Source organism: Elephantulus edwardii, unplaced genomic scaffold, assembly GCF_000299155.1.
Source record: "Elephantulus edwardii isolate Elephantulus edwardi_28Jun2011 unplaced genomic scaffold, EleEdw1.0 scaffold00009, whole genome shotgun sequence".
Lineage (NCBI taxonomy): Eukaryota > Metazoa > Chordata > Mammalia > Macroscelidea > Macroscelididae > Elephantulus > Elephantulus edwardii.
In genome coordinates, this window is record NW_006399759.1 from 9,480,741 (window position 1) to 9,494,335 (window position 13,595).

Below are 13,595 nucleotides of genomic sequence, written 5' to 3' on the forward strand. Positions count from 1 at the left end.
ATTGAATGTACCATGGACTGCCAAGAAAACAAACAGATTCATCCTGGAGAGGGTTAAACCAGGCTGCTCCTTGAAGGCAAGGATTCTGGGGCTTCGTCTGACATGGTTTGGACATGTTGTAAAGAGGGACAGGTCCTTGGAGAGGGACATCATGCTTGGGAGGGTGGAGGGACGGCGCAAGAGGGGAAGACCCTCTATGAGGTGGATTCAGTGACTGGGGTAATGGGGATGGGTGTGTCAGAGGCCATGCGATTGGCACAGGACAGAGCAGGGTTTAGGGCTGTTGTACATAGGGTCACTATGAGTCTCAAATGACTCGACGGCACATAACAACAACAACAACAACAACAACAACAACATTGTTTTGTTAAAAATACTTCTTAAAAAAACAAAAAAAAAGAAAAAATACTTCTAATACTGCCTTTACTATATTTACATGAAACTCATTCACAATAAGACCATAATTTCATAAAACTAGTATCTAACCCTGTGTTATAAAGGAGAAATAAAGGAAAGCCATTTATAGTCTAATTATTTGTATTTTAAAGCACAAGTGCATGGGCCTGACTAAGTGAGATGACACCGCTAAGCAGTCAGAGGCTTGTGTCTACTGGGAACGAATAGCTTTGGATCTAAGAAGAATAAGGTGATATTCATTCCATTACTGGTGATCTTTTTTTCTTATAACTAGCATTGAAAATAAAGGTCAAATAAGGATATTTTTCTAAATCTATGAAAGCACCACAAACTGGAAAGTCATAAATGCAGACAGATGTAGGTATATTGATTCATATGATAGAGGATATTGTTAATCCATGATATGGATCAACTCTTTTTAATGCTCCCAATAAAGTGAAACATTGTTATCTTTAAATTTAATGAGCAGTCGCATTTCCACAAGAGTGGGTGTGTGGTAAATCCACGCCAAAAAAGGTTTTATGGTTATTTTGCTTCAATGTAAAATAGGGTATTATGGTTATCACAAGAGTGCAGAATTAAGGTTGCATAGTGGAGTGTACTACGGGTAGGGGGTAGAGGGCGGGCAGGGGGAATTGTATACCAATGAAGGAATTTTTCTTTTACTTTTCAGAGAGAGGAGCAAACTGGAGGGGAAAGGGGTGGGCAGGGAGAAAAGTACAACAATGAATAAAAGGAAATCCAAAATATCTGTAAATGTTCATTAAAATTAATAAAATAAAATTTAATTTAAAAAAATGGAGTTCCCATTTTGGCTCAGATGAATAAAAGCTTTTCTCCTAGAAGGATTTCTGAGGAGTGTGGAATGCTCCATGGGTACAGGACAAGGCTTCATTGTGAAGGTCTGTCCATGCTCTGCAGGATGTTCAGCAGCTCTGGCCCCTGCCCACTGCAAGTCACTAGCACTTTTCATATTGTAACAACCAAAATGCATCCATAGAATTCTCAAATGCCTCAGGGATTGGGGAAGTGACACCTCCGTAGGAAGTGAGCAGCCTAGGCTGCCTCAAATACTGCATAGCACCACTGTTATAAAGCAGGTTTGACATGGGGGGATAGATAACGGAGAGTGCGTAGATAACGACCATTGCACTGGAACAAATGAAAGAAAGAATTGTTTAAAAGGAATATAAGACTAGGTATTATACGTACAACAACTGCCCAGAATAAAAGGTACATTGCAAAAAGGACAGGGGGTGGTGATAATTGTACAATAAATGAAGATTTTAAAATCGTGAACTGGAGGGAAGGGAAGGAGGGAATAAAATATGCAACAATGAATGAATTAAAATCTAACTTTTCTGTAAACTTTCATTAAAGTCACAATCAAAATAAAATTTTTATTCTAATAAAAGATCATCTCAACAGTCCTTACTTTAGTCTCAACTTTAAAACATTTTGTCCTCTTCCTTTAACTCAGCTTCCCTTTATTTGTGCTCCTAGGCCCACTGTGATCTTTCTCCTTCGTGTAGGGACCTGTACAGGTAAGAAGTCACTGTGGTTGTTGTCAGGTGCTGTTGAGTTGGTTATGACCCCAAGCCACCCTATGAACAACCGATCTGAACCCTGCCCTGTCCTGAGCCATCCTCGCAATCTCTGCCACCACGTGCGAGCCCATTATAATAGTCACTGCGTCAGTCCATCTTGTTGAAGGTCTTCCTCTCTTTCTCTGACCAGTCTGCCTTTCCCAGCATGAGGTCTTTTCCCAAGGACTGATCTCTTCTGACAACATGCCCAAAGGATGTGAGACCACATTCCACTCTCCTTGCCTTAGTGCAGTCTCTAGACAATGCACATTATTAACCCACTCATGGATCAACCAAAAGGTTAGTGGTTCAAATCCATTAAAAGGCATCTGGTGATCTGCTTCTAAAATACCAGTCATTGACTTGAATGCCTGGGAGCACAATTCTACTCTGATGCACTTGGGGGTCACCAAAGAATCAGAATCCACTTGACATCAACTAGTAAGTTTTATAAAGAACCCCTACTTTCAGCACATGGCCAGAAGAGACCAGTACTTAAAGAAAGACATCATGCTTGGAAGGATGGAAGGGTCAGCACAATAAAGGAAGACTCTGGATGAGAGGTATTGACTCAGTAACTGGGGTAATGAGGGTAGGTGTGTTGGAGACAGTGAGACTGGCTCAGGACAGGGCAAGGTTCAGAGCAGTTGTGCATCAGTTGCTATGTGTCATAGTTGACTCTACGGCACATAATAATAGTTGCACAACGGTTAAAGCACTCTGTACAAGTACTTAAAGACGTAGTCATCTTCTGTAAAGATTTACAGCCTTGGAAACCCTCTGAGGCAATTCTCATCCATTGTGCATGGTTGATATGAATCAGGATGAACTCAGTGAAAATGGGAGTAGATAGCGGACTTCCTGCGGTCACCTTCTTTTCTTTAGACGTTGTGATAAGGAGGCTGATAGCCTCCCAAAGATGTCCACACACTAATCCACTGCCCTGGTGACTAACTTCCCATGGCAAAGGGACCTTTGCAAGTGAAATTAAATGAAAGATTTTGAGTTGGAGGAGATTATTCTGTGTTACCTGAGTGAACTCAAGGCAATCACCAGTATCCTTATAGGAAGATCAGAGTCAAAATGTGATGTGTGATGATGGAGGTTGGGACGATTTGTCTCTACGTTTTTAGTCTCTCAAAGTAAAGGTCTTCCAGGCCACATGTCCTTTAAGACCAAAACCAAAACCAAACCCACTATCCTTGTGTATTCTGACTCACAGTAACCCTGTAGGACAAAGTAGAACTGCCCATAAGTTTTCCAAGACTGCACATCTTTAATTAAACAGATTGTGCCATCTTTTCCCCAAGCGATAGGTGGTGGGTTTGAACTACCGATCTGCTGGAAAGCAGCTAAATTCTTTAATCACTACGTCACCAAGGCTGTCCTAAATATATCCCACCAAGTTTTAATTTATGCCCGGCTGTTTTAGGGTCATGGCAATTGAGAGATAGATTTTTTTTATCTAAAAAATATTTTTGTTGTTGTTTTGTACCATCAAGTCAGAACTGACTCATAGCTGACCCTCCAGCAGGTTTTCAGAGGCAGTAAAATGCCCAGGAGGAGCTTGCCCATCTTTCTCCCATGAAGCAGTTAGTGGCTTTGAACCACCTACTTTTGGTTTGGCAGTAGAACTCCTTACCACTAGGCTGCCAGAGCTCAAAAAATATTTAGGACACATTTTTGAAAAATTTATTATTTTTTTTTTAGTGTTCCTGGCTTTCTGTAAAACAAAAAGGAACCAACTCATTCTCATGGAGTCAGAACTGACTCGTAGCTGAACCTCTACAGGGTTTTCAGAGGCAGTAAATCTCATGGGAGGAGATCACCCATCTTTCTTCTGTGGAGCTGCTGGCAGATTGAAAAATGCCAGAAAGGTATCACTTTTTGGCTAACAGTACTTTTTTGTTCATTTGTTTATTTCTTCTTGTTGTTATTAGATGCTGTTGAGTCAAGTACAACTCAGATCAACCCTATGAACAAAAGATCTGACCCCTGTTCTGTCCTGCTCCATCCACACACTTCCTGATACACAAGAGCAGATTTCAGCAGTCACCGTGTCCATCCACCTGGCTGAGGGTCTTCCTCTCCTTTGCCGAGCCTTCCCCCTTCCCAGCATCATGTCCTCCTCCAAGGAACAGCCCCTCCTAGCAACATGCCCAAAGTCTGTGAGGTGGAAGAGCATTCTCAATGAAATTCTTCAATTCTTTTGGTAGTCCCATACTTTAGAAAACCAGATCCTTAAAAATCAAGAAAATGGAAATTGAATTAGTAGTTTAAATTAGTAGTTAAAAATAATACTGATTCAAATTATTCAAAATATTGGCTACCAGAGTTGAGGACAGGAGAAATGGGAAGTATTTATTAATGAGGACAAGATCTCTTTAATGGGTTAATGAAAAGAACCTAAAGTTAAACAGTGATGATGGTTGCACAACTTCATGAGTAGTCCAAGAACTAGTGAACTGTACATTTTAAGAGGATTAATTCTATGATAATTTTCATATACTTTATAATATTGTTGTTATGTGCTGTCAAGTCACCTGAGACTCATAAATAACAACACTATGTGCAACAGCCCTAAACCCTGCTCTGTCCTGTGTCAATCTCACTGTCTCTGACACACCCATCCCAATTACCCCAGTCACTGAATCAATCCACCTCATAGAGGGCCTTCCTCTCCTGCGCTGTCCCTCCACCCTCCCAAGCATGATGTCCCTCTCCAAGGACCTGTCCCTCCTCAGAACATGTCCAAAGTATGTCAGACGAAGCACCAGAATCCTTGCCTCCAAGGAGTAGCCTGGTCTCATCTTCTCCAGGACAAATATATTTGTTCTCTTATCAGTCCATGGTATATTCAACACTCTTCTCCAACTCCACAGCCTGAAGGCATCAATTCTCCTGTCATCCCTAGTCATGTTTCAGCTTGCTAATGCATAGCAAGTGATTGCAAACACCATGGCAGGAATCAGGCACACCTTAATTCCCAGACTGACATTTTTCTTCAGTACTCTGGAGAAGTCTCTGACAGCAGACTTTCTCAACACAATACATCTTTTAATTTCCTGGCTGCTGATGCCAAGAGTGTCGATTGTGTAGCTAAGCAAACTATAGCTGTTTACAGTCTCAATCTTTCATCATCCATCCTGAGCTACCAATTGGCCCAGTGGTGAGAATCTTTGTTTTCTTGATATTGAGCTTCAATCCAAATTGGAGGCTGCAGTCCTTGACCTTGTGCAGCAAGCACTTCAGGTCCTCTTCAGTTTCAGCAAGCAGGGTTGTGTCATCTGCATAATGCAGATTGTTGAGTCTTCCTCCAATCTGGATGTCACACTTCTCCTCCTATGGATTATGTTATACCTTAATAGGGCCAATTAACATTTTTTAAAAGATATAAAAGACCATTCTAGATAATATATAACCAAATGGGTAGGCTTGTGTTCCAATGAAACTTTATTTACAAAATCATGTTAGGTTGACCCACAGGCTGTAACTTGCTAAGTCCTCCCCTAGACTGAGATTGGTGTCTTGCTAATCTTCAACACCTAGTACAATACCTATAACAATAGATAGATATTCAATAAACACTTGCTTAATGAATGAGTAAATGAGTGAAAGAAATTAACACTCTGTCTATTGTGAAACTATGTGTTTAGAGATCATTTTGGTTATGTTCTATCTGATCTACGTATAAAACCTTGTACAATCTCATTGTCCTGGACTTAGTTTTTGTAACCCACACAGCCATTCCTAGTCTTTACTTCAATTATCTTCTAGCATCACATCCTCAAAGCACAATGACTCCATAACCCAGCAGTGTTCTACTGCTGTTCAGTAATCTCATCACTTCCTTCATTTCATTGCCTGTTTCTCATGTATTCATTTCCTCTCCTTGGTATCTGCATAGTTCATTCATTGATTCATTCAATGAATACATTTATTCATTCACATATTTAGAGTAACTGTCTGTTACTCATAAGCCTCCAGCTTCCAAGAATGGAGGAGCCTGGCATATCCCAAAGGTAAACATGAGCTCCTTGGGCCTCAGTCTCTACATGGTATCACCGTCAAAGAAGAATTCAGTAACAAAACTATGTTTGAATGGGATTTTAGTCTCTATCTGTGTCTTTGAAAGGCTGTTAAGACCTATTTATAATTCCAAAAGGTCTTCATTGGCTAATTCTTAGGAGTAGATTGCCAGGCATTTCTTCTCAGTTCATCTTAGACAGGAAGCACCACCTTCATGTGTCCACCATTGGTGAAAGTGACCCTGCTTGAATTTTAGATACCAGTGGCACAGATTCCAGGATCATAGCAACCACAAGCCACCCAGATTTCACAGTCAGAAAGGTGGTAGCCATGTTTGAACCATAGTGTTGGTGAGTATTGAGTTGTTGTTGTTGTTGTTGTTGTTATTATGTGCCGTCGAGTTGCTTGCAACTCATAGCGACCCTGTGTACAACAGCTCTGAACCCTGTTCTATCCTGAGCCAAACTCATGTCTCTGGCACACCTATCCTCATTTCCGCAGGCACTGAGTCAATCCATCTCATCCAGGGTCTTCCTCTCTTGTGCTGTCCCTCCACCCTTCCAACATGACGCCCCTCTCCAAGGACTTGAACATACTATCGGACTTCCCAAAGAACAAACAAGTCAGTCTTGGAAGAAAAATGATGAAACTGTTCCTGGACGAAAAAATGGTGAGACTGACCTGCTTACTTTAGAGACATCATCAGGAGAGATTAATCACCAGAAAAGGATATTATGTTTGGTAAAGTAGAAGGCCAGTGAAATGAGGGAAAGCCTCATTGAGACACAAGAACCAAACACTGCATGCAAGCAGATCACTGATCGGGAGGATGGGACGGCACAGACAATGATCTGGAAGGCTACGTGTTGTTGTACTTAAGGTACCAGGAGTCAGAACTCAAGCAAAGACAGCCAAAACAGTCTCTCATTACTCATGGTAACAGTTATATAAACATCTCTTTTCCATTCATTCTTTCCACTTGTCTCAGCTCAGACATGTGGCTCTCTACAAAGAATCACATAATATTGATTTGGGTTCATATTATTCTAATCTATTTATAATCTCCTATAGTTGTTGTTGTTGGGTGCTGTTGAGTCAGAATCAACCCATAGTTGACCCTCCAGCCCTTATTCAAAGGCAGTATATAGCATGAAAGAAGATTGCCCGACCTTCTCTGGTGGAGCACCTGGAGGATTAGAATTGTATGCCTTGGGATTGCAGCACCAATTCCCACCACTAGGCCACCAGGACTCCCTTTTAAGAAAGTACAGATTGTGAGATTCCCTGTCATATTCTCAGTTATTCACAGTTCCTGCCTGGAATCCTTCAAGTTGACAACTAGGGGACTTCTGTAGGAGAAGCTGTATTGTCACATGCAAGGAAGACTATGTTCACTTGGTAAAAGTCCTCTCGATTGTAGATTCTCCCTGAGAATTCATAGGGGCTCTTGAGGTTGTAATGATGTTATTGTTAAGTACTTTATAATGTTAAATCGTTCTTACAGGATCTCTATCCAACTGTCCAAATTTTAGCCCTTGTTCTGTGGACTCCTGTGACTGGACTATGCTGATTAATCTGTTTTCTATATCTTTGTGAAACATGGTTATGTATTTGCCACACACAAGAGGAATGTCAATCTGTGTTTCATTGAGTATACAAAGGTGTTTGTGTGGATCACAACAAACTGTGGCTGACTCTGAAAAGAATGTGAATCCCAGAACACTTGACCATGCTAATGTGAAACATATTCTTGGACCAGGAGGCAATTGTCAAAACAGAGCAAGGAAATACTGCATGGTTCAAAATTGGGAAGAGTGTGCCTCAAGGATGTGTCCTATCTCCATACCTTTTCAATCTATATGCGGAACACATTATCCGGAAGGCTGGACTCTAGGAGGAGAAGTGTGGCATCAGGATTGGAGGAAGACTCATCAACAATCTGCACTATGCAGATGACACAATCCTGCTTGCTGAGGCTGAGGAGGACCTGAAGCGCTTGCTGCAGAGGGTCAAGGACTGCAGCCTTCAATATGGATTGAGGCTCAATATCAAGAAAACAAAGATTCTCACCACTGGGCCTATTAATAGCATCAAGATAGATGGTGAAGAGACTAAAATTTTTCACAGCTTTAGTTTGCTTGACTCCACAATCAACACTCTTGGCACCAGCAGCCAAAAAATTAAAAGACAAATTGCATTGGAAAAGTCTGCTGTTAGAGACCTCTCCAAAGTACTGAAAAGCAATTATCTCAGTCTGGAGACTAAGGTGCGCCTGATCCAGGCCATGGTCTTTGCAATCACTTGCTACGCCTCAGAGAGCTGTATAATAACTAAGGAGGATAGAAGGAGAATTAATGCCTTTGAGCTGTAGTGCTGGAGAAGAGTATTGAATGTACCGTGGACTGCTAAGAAAACAGTTTCATCCTGGAGAGGATGAAACCAGACTGCTCCTTGGAGGTAAGAATTCTGAAGCTTCGTTTGACATACTTTGGACATGTAGCAAGGAGGGACCAGACCTTGGAGAAGGATGTGATGTTTGGGAAGGTGGAGGGACAGTGCAGGAGAGGAAGAGCCTCAATGAGATGGATTGATTCTATCACTGGGGTAAGGGGGGTAGGTGTGTCAGAGACAGTGAGATTGGCACAGGACAGAGCAGGGTTTAGGCTGTTGTATATAGGGTTGCTTTGAGTTGCAAGCTACTCGAAGGCACATAACAACAACAATCCTAAAACTTACCTATTTATCTTGCTAACCTTTATTTGGGGAAGAGAGTGTCTGGTGGCCTAGTGATAAAGAATTGCGATGCCAACCCAGAGGCACTCAGTTCAAATCCACCAGCTGTTCTGAGGGAAGGCGGGCAATCTCCTCCTGTGCAATTAAACTGCCTCTGAAAATCAGCTGGAGGGTCAGCTATGGGTCAGATCCAAATCAACTGTACACAACAACCACCAGCTTTCATTAAATAGAGTAAAGAAATTGATACTTAAGTAACAGTTTTTTGTATTTGAAGTCCATGAACTTCTCTTCAGAGGGGACTCTGGTGACTGTCACATGGTTAGTGATATGTCAGCCCCACAGGCTTCTCACACCTCCACCATTGCACTGACATGTGCTGACTGTGACTCAAGTGTTTTCCTCAGACACTTGACCTTGCACTTCCTAAAGGTTTCTCAAGTTACTGTTAACAAGTAGCCTAAAGCAACACTTCCAAAGTCTGCTTGATCACAAATGTCATAGCAGCTCTGGGTCCCCAGGGATCTAGTCTCCCAAGTGGAACTGGGCAGAAGTCTCATCTGCCTCACATCACCTCTCCCCTTCAAGCAGGAAGTGGCTTAAAAACAAGTGTCTGGTTTGCAACTACAAACTCACACCAAGCCCACTGCTCTCAAGTTTCAGGCTTATGGTTGCAACTACACTGAGAAATTTTTTAGATTTAGGCTTCCTCAGTTAATAATTTTAGCTGAAAGCAGAGAATACCAGAAGAATGTCTTATCTGTGTTTCATTGATTATGCAAAGGCATTTGACTGTGTGGATCATAACAAACTGTGGCTGACTCTGAGAAGAATGGGAATCCCAGAACACTTGATCGTGATAATGCGAAACCTATACTTGGACCAAGAGGCAGTCGTCAGAACAGAGCAAGGAAACACTGCATGGTTCAAAATTGGGAAGGGCATACACCAGGGATGTGTCCTATCTCCATACCTTTTCAACCTGTATGCAGAACAGATTATCCAGGGGGCTGGACTTTATGAGGAGAATTGTGGCGTCAGGATTGGTGGAAGATCTATCAATAATCTGCGTTATGCAGATGACACAACCCTGCTTGCCGAAACTGAGGAGGAAGGAGGACCTGAAGCACTTGCTGCAGAGGGTCAAGGATTGCAGTCTTCACTATGGATTGAGACTCAATATCAAGAAGACAAAGATTCTCACCACTGGACCTATTGGCAGCATCAGGATGGATGGTGAAGAGATTGAGATTGTCCACAACTTTAGTTTGCTTGGCTCCACAGTCAACACTCTTGACACCAGCAGCTAGGAAATTAAAAGACATATTGCCATGGGAGAGGCTGCTGTTAGGGACCTCTCCAAAGTACTGAAGAGCAATGGTGCCTCTCTGGAGACTAAGGTGCGTCTGATACAGACCATGGTCTTTGCAATCACTTGTTATGCATCAGAGAGTTGGACAATGACTAGGGAGGATAGAAAATTGATGCCTTTCAGCTGTGGTGCTGGAGAAGAGTATTGAGGGTACCATGGACTGCTAGCAAAACAAATAGGTTCATTCTGGAGAGGGTTAAACCAGGTGGCTCCTTGGAGGCAAGAATCCTGAGGCTTCGTCTGACATACTCTGGGCATGTTGTAAAGAGGGACTGGTCATTGGAGAGAGACATCATTCTTGGGAGGGTGGAGGGACAGCGCAGGAGAGGAAGGCCCTCTATGAGGTGGATTGATTCAGTGACTGGGGTAATTGGCATGGGAGTGTCAGAGACAGTGCGATTGGCACGGGACAGAGCAGGGTTTAGATCTGTTGTACATAGCGTCCTTATAAGTCGCAAGCAACTCAACGGCACACAACAACAACAGTTAATGTGGTCTCACAGTGCTGCATTGTTTGGTTTTCTTCATCATATCACTAGTGCTCAACAATCCATCACCTCTCAGTTGTAATTCTGATATTAGTATTTTCTGTGGCTTCATACACATCTGAAAGTTGGACAGTGAATAAGGAAGACTGAAGAAGAATCTATGTTTTTGAATTGTGCCTGGTGAAGAGTATTGGGTATCTCATGGACTACCAAGAGAAGAAACAAATCTGTCTTGGAAGAAATGCAACCAAAATGCTGCTTGCTGGCAAGGACATGAAATATCGTCTCACATGCTTTGGGTATGATGTCAAAGGAAGCAGTTCTTGGAAAAAGATAGCATGCTGAGAATGGTATAGGGTCCACAAACTAGAGGAAGACCCTCAACTAGATAGATTGATACAGTGACTGTAACAACGGGCTCAAGCATGTGTGGAGATTGTGAGGATGGCTCAAGACAGGGCAGGGTTTGGATCTGTTTTTCCTAAGGCTGTTATGAGTTGTAATGAACTCGGTGACACCTAACTACAAGCAGCCCATTTTTTCCCGTAATCAACACTAATTCTGCTAGTATCTTTTTAACAGTATTTCATTTTACAGTTATAGTTTGGCTCTGTCATTCCTGTGTTTCACATTCCAGAAGCAAGTCTTTTTGGTCAGGCTAAAAAGCAGCCTTGAAATGCATTCATGAGAAAGATGGGATAAATAATGTCGACTGCTTTAAAACAGATGAACGAGAAAACTATTTAAAAGGGATATGTGATTAGGTATTATTGTCATGACAGGAGTCCAGAATGAAGGCTGCAGTGGACCTGGGGACAAGAATTTTAAAACAATGAAAGAATTTTTCTTTTACTTTTCAAAAAGAAGAGTGTACTGGGAGAGAGGGGTGGGCAGGGAGAAAAGTGCAACAATGAATGAATGGGAATCCAAAGTCTCTGTAAATCTTCCTTAATATTAATAATAATAATTTTTTAAAAAGAAATGCATTCATGTCTGTCTTGTGTACCATCAAGTCTGTACCAACCCATAACTAACCTCTGGAAAGTATTAAGAGGCAGTTAATCACATGATAAGAGATTGTCCATATTTGTCCCACAGAGCAGCCAGTGGATTCGAATCACATACCTTAGGGATTGCAGCACAACTTCTTTCCACGAAGCTACTAGAGCTCCCTTGCATTCATCTCAGTCTTATTGGAGAGCGGTATGCTGTTCCTTTTGGCCTCTTCAGATTTAGTACAAAATAATACAGTCACCTTCTGTTCTTTGGCATCATCTAAGTTGCTATTTGTGTCAAATGCCTTTGTTTTCTTTCCACTATCTTTATCTTCTTAATGTTTTTCTCTTAAACAATTGCTTTTTTAAATATTTGAAACCTACACATGATACAAAGTACAAAAGGTACAAAAGGGTTTTCAGTGAAAAACAGAATCTCCCACTCTTATCTCTCAACCTTCCGTTCCTCTCCTAAGGAACCACAATTACCGATCTCTCTGCGTGTGAAAACAAAGGCATTACAATCTTTAAGAAAAACAACCAGAAAATCTGTACACAGTAATGTTGTTCTGGACCTTTCTATCATTCCCCGCCCCCCCCCCCTCCAATTAGTGACACGGAGCTGCCTCATTCTCTCTACTAGGCACTTAGAGTTGTGGCTTAATAGAACCAACATATGTTTTATGGACATTTAGGTTTTTAGCCTGCAGCCCTTTTGTTTTCATGGTCAGGAACTTTAAGTGTCTGAAGAGAGGTGAAGATGACAACTTCAAGGTGACCACAGACTCAGCAAAGGTTTAATCCACTGGACAACTTTCCCCACACTGATAAGTTGGCGAGTGTTAAACGAGTCTTGGCAGACTTCCTGTTAGATCTTGGACACTATTGAAGGAACACTGCCTATCTCCAGGCAGGATAAATCAGACCTATGGACAGCAGATTCTAAATTCTCCTCTTGCTTTCTCTGGATGATTTCTCTCCTCTCTTTGAGCGACATATGATACAAATGTTGCTGTGGATTAAGTTGTGCCCTGCCCTTCACCCCAGATTCGTGTGGAAAATCCTAACCACTGTATCTGTGGTTAGACTTCCACTGGGGAATAGTTTGTCTTTCCTATGTCAATGAGACAGTATTGGTGTAAAGTATACTTTGAGTTAGTCTCTTTTGGGTTATAAAGGAGATGAAGCAAGCCAATGGGGAGAGACAGATGCATAAGAAGACCACCAAAGAGCTGAGGAATGCTGGGCCCACATATGGTGAAAAAGAGCCAAGGATTTACCCCAAATCCAACAGAAACAGAGAGCTTCTCCTGGATCTAGGGCACTCACTTTAGCCTTCTGCCCTCCTGACCAGAGAATGTCAGGCGCTCTGGTGGCCTAGTGGTTAGAGGCTGCACCGCAATCATAAAGGTGTGTAGTTCAAATCTGCCAGCTGCTCTGCAGGAGAAAGGTGGGGAATCTCCTCCCTCAGAAAAACCTGATGGTGGGCCAGTTATGAATCAGTTCTGACTTGATGGCACACAGTGACAACAACCACCTATGACAATAAATTTCCATTTCTTAAAGTCATCCACTTCTGGTATCTCTATTATCACAACACTTGATAGCAAAGACAAATATAAAAACTAATGGTACCAAATACAGCCAGAAATGCACAACCTGGAGAGGATAAAATTGATGAATGGGACCTTCTAAAGATTAAACCCTTGGGTGCATCAAAACTTTTCCCAATAGAGTGAAAAGAAAACCTACTGGCTGAGGGGGGAAAAACCATTTGGTAGTACCTTTTCAGACAAGGGTCTCATAACAAAAGTTTACAGAATCCTACAGGGTCCTCCATAAGAAAAAGACTGATCACACAATTACAAATGAACAAAAGACATGAAAAGGCTTTTCACAGAGGAAGCTATTCGGATGGCCAACAGACACATGAAGAAATGCTCAAAATCACTGGCAATAAGAGAGATGCACAAAA